General features: G+C 36.5%; 12 pseudogenes; all 12 read right to left on the bottom strand.

The window, feature by feature from the left end:
• The window catches only part of LOC148447732 (5S ribosomal RNA), a 119-nt pseudogene extending 114 nt beyond the window's left edge, over positions 1–5 (bottom strand).
• A 115-nt stretch (positions 6–120) lies between these two features.
• On the bottom strand, positions 121–239 carry LOC148447733 (5S ribosomal RNA; annotated as a pseudogene).
• Positions 240–354: 115 nt separating this feature from the next.
• LOC148447734 (5S ribosomal RNA) lies at positions 355–473 on the bottom strand (annotated as a pseudogene).
• A 116-nt stretch (positions 474–589) lies between these two features.
• On the bottom strand, positions 590–708 carry LOC148447735 (5S ribosomal RNA; annotated as a pseudogene).
• Positions 709–824: 116 nt separating this feature from the next.
• Positions 825–943, bottom strand: LOC148447736 (5S ribosomal RNA; annotated as a pseudogene).
• Positions 944–1,058: 115 nt separating this feature from the next.
• Positions 1,059–1,177, bottom strand: LOC148447737 (5S ribosomal RNA; annotated as a pseudogene).
• A 116-nt stretch (positions 1,178–1,293) lies between these two features.
• On the bottom strand, positions 1,294–1,412 carry LOC148447738 (5S ribosomal RNA; annotated as a pseudogene).
• A 116-nt stretch (positions 1,413–1,528) lies between these two features.
• LOC148447739 (5S ribosomal RNA) lies at positions 1,529–1,647 on the bottom strand (annotated as a pseudogene).
• Positions 1,648–1,764: 117 nt separating this feature from the next.
• On the bottom strand, positions 1,765–1,883 carry LOC148447740 (5S ribosomal RNA; annotated as a pseudogene).
• A 115-nt stretch (positions 1,884–1,998) lies between these two features.
• Positions 1,999–2,116, bottom strand: LOC148447741 (5S ribosomal RNA; annotated as a pseudogene).
• Positions 2,117–2,232: 116 nt separating this feature from the next.
• On the bottom strand, positions 2,233–2,351 carry LOC148447742 (5S ribosomal RNA; annotated as a pseudogene).
• Positions 2,352–2,467: 116 nt separating this feature from the next.
• The window catches only part of LOC148447743 (5S ribosomal RNA), a 119-nt pseudogene continuing 86 nt past the window's right edge, over positions 2,468–2,500 (bottom strand).

Below are 2,500 nucleotides of genomic sequence, written 5' to 3' on the forward strand. Positions count from 1 at the left end.
TAGGCGCAAAAAACATTAACTTTAGACATCTTTTACTTCTTTACTCAAGTAAATTCATTGATAAGTTGAAAAAATTAAATGTAAAATGTAATAGAAAAGAATGTTATGGCAGTATAAAATTACCTACAGCACCGGGTATTCCCAGGTGGTCTCCCATCGAAATACTATCCAGGACCAACACTGCATAGCTTCCAAGATCAGACGAGATTGGGCATGTCCAGTGTGGCTTGGCTGTAGGTGCTCAAAAACTTTAACTTTAGACCTGTTTTACTTCTTAACTCAAGTAAATTCAAAGATAAGTTGAAAAATTAAATGTAAAATGTAATAGAAAAGAATGTTATGGCAGTATAAAATTACCTACAGCTCCTGGTATTCCCAGGTGGTCTCCCATCCAAGTACTAACCAGGCCCAACACTGCATAGCGTCCAAGATCAGATGAGATTGGGCATTTCCACTGTGGTTTGGCTGTAGGTGCTCAAAAGCATTAACTTTAGACCTCTATTACTTCTTAACTCAAGTAAATTCATTGATAAGTTGAAAAAATTAAATGTAAAATGTAATAGAAAAGAATGTTATGGCTGTCTAAAATTACCTACAGCACCTGGTATTCCCAGGTGGTCTCCCATCCATGTACAAACCAGGCCCAACACTGCATAGCTTCCAAGATCAGACGAGATTGGGCATGTCCAGTGTGGTTTGGCTGTAAGTGCTCAAAAGCATTAAATTTAGACCTCTATTACTTCTTAACTCAAGTAAATTCATTGATAAGTTGAAAAAATTAAATGTAAAATGTAATAGAAAAGAATGTTATGGCAGTATAAAATTACCTACAGAACCTCATATTCCCAGGTGGTCTCCCATCCAAGTACTAACCAGGCCCAATACTGCATAGCTTCCAAGTTCAGACGAGATTGGGCATGTCCAGTGTGGTTTGGCTGTAGGTGCTCAAAAACATTAACTTTAGACCTCTTTTACTTCTTAACTCAAGTATATTCAATGATAAGTTGAAAAATGAAATTTAAAATGTAATAGAAAAGAATGTTATGGCTTTATAAAATTACCTATAGCACCTGGTATTCCCAGGTGGTCTCCCGTCCAAGTACTAACCAGGCCCAACACTGCATAGCTTCCAAGATCAGACGAGATTGGGCATGTACAGTGTGGTTTGGCTGTAGGTGCTCAAAAGCATTAACTTTAGACCTCTATTACTTCTTAACTCAAGTAAATTCATTGATAAGTTGAAAAAATTAAATGTAAAATGTAATAGAAAAGACTGTTATGGCAGTATAAAATTACCTACAGCACCTGGGATTCCTAGGTAGTCTCTCATCCAAGTACTAACCAGTCCCAACACTGCATAGCCTCCAAGATCAGATGAGATTAGGCATGTCCAGTGTGGTTTGGCTGTAGGTGCTCAAAAATATTAACTTTAGACGTCTTTTACTTCTTTACTCAAGTAAATTCATTGATAATTTGAAAAAATTAAATGTAAAATGTAATAGAAAAGACTGTTATGGCAGTATAAAATTACCTATAGCACCTGGTATTCCTAGGTGGTCTCCCATCCAAGTACTAACCAGGCCCTACACTGCATAGCTTCCAAGATCCGATGAGATTGGACATGTCCAGTGTGGTTTGGCTGTAGTTGCTCAAAAAGATTAACTTTAGACCTCTATTACTTCTTAACTCAAGTAAATTCAATGATAAGTGGAAAAAAATAAAATGTAAAATGTAATAGAAAAGAATGTTATGGCAGTATAAAATTACCTACAGCACCTGGTATTCCCAGGTGGATTCCCATCCAAGTACTAACCATACCCAACACTGCATAGCTTCCAAGATCAGATGACATTGGCCATGTCCAGTGTGGTTTGGCTATAGGTGCTGAAAAATATTAACTTTAGACCTCTATTACTTCTTAACTCAAGGAAATTCATTGATTAGTTGAAAAAATAAATGTAAAATGTAATAGAAAAGAATGTTATGGCAGTATAAAATTACCTACAGCACCTGGTATTCCCAGTGGTCTCCCATCGAAATACTATCCAGGCCCAACACTGCATAGCTTCCAAGATCAGACAAGATTGGGCATGTCCACTGTGGTTTGGCTGTAGGTGCTCAAAAATATTAACTTTAGACCTCTATTACTTCTTAACTCAAGTAAATTCATTGATAAGTTGAAAAAATTAAATGTAAAATGTAATAGAAAAGACTGTTATGGCAGTATAAAATTACCTACAGCAACTGGTATTCCCAGGTGTTCTCCCATCCAAGTACTAACCAGGCCCAACACTGCATAGCTTCCAAGATCAGACGAGTTTGGGCATGTCCAGTGTGGTTTGACTGTAAGTGCTCAAAAACATTAACTTTAGACATCTTTTACTTCTTAACTCAAGTAAATTCATTGATAAGTTGAAAAAATTTAATGTAAACTTTAATAGAAAAGAATGTTATGGCAGTATAAAATTACCTACAGCACCTGGTATTCCCAGGTGGTCTC

The sequence above is a fragment of the Taudactylus pleione genome, unplaced genomic scaffold (genome assembly GCF_031769625.1).
Source record: "Taudactylus pleione unplaced genomic scaffold, aTauple2 ptg001270l, whole genome shotgun sequence".
Lineage (NCBI taxonomy): Eukaryota > Metazoa > Chordata > Amphibia > Anura > Myobatrachidae > Taudactylus > Taudactylus pleione.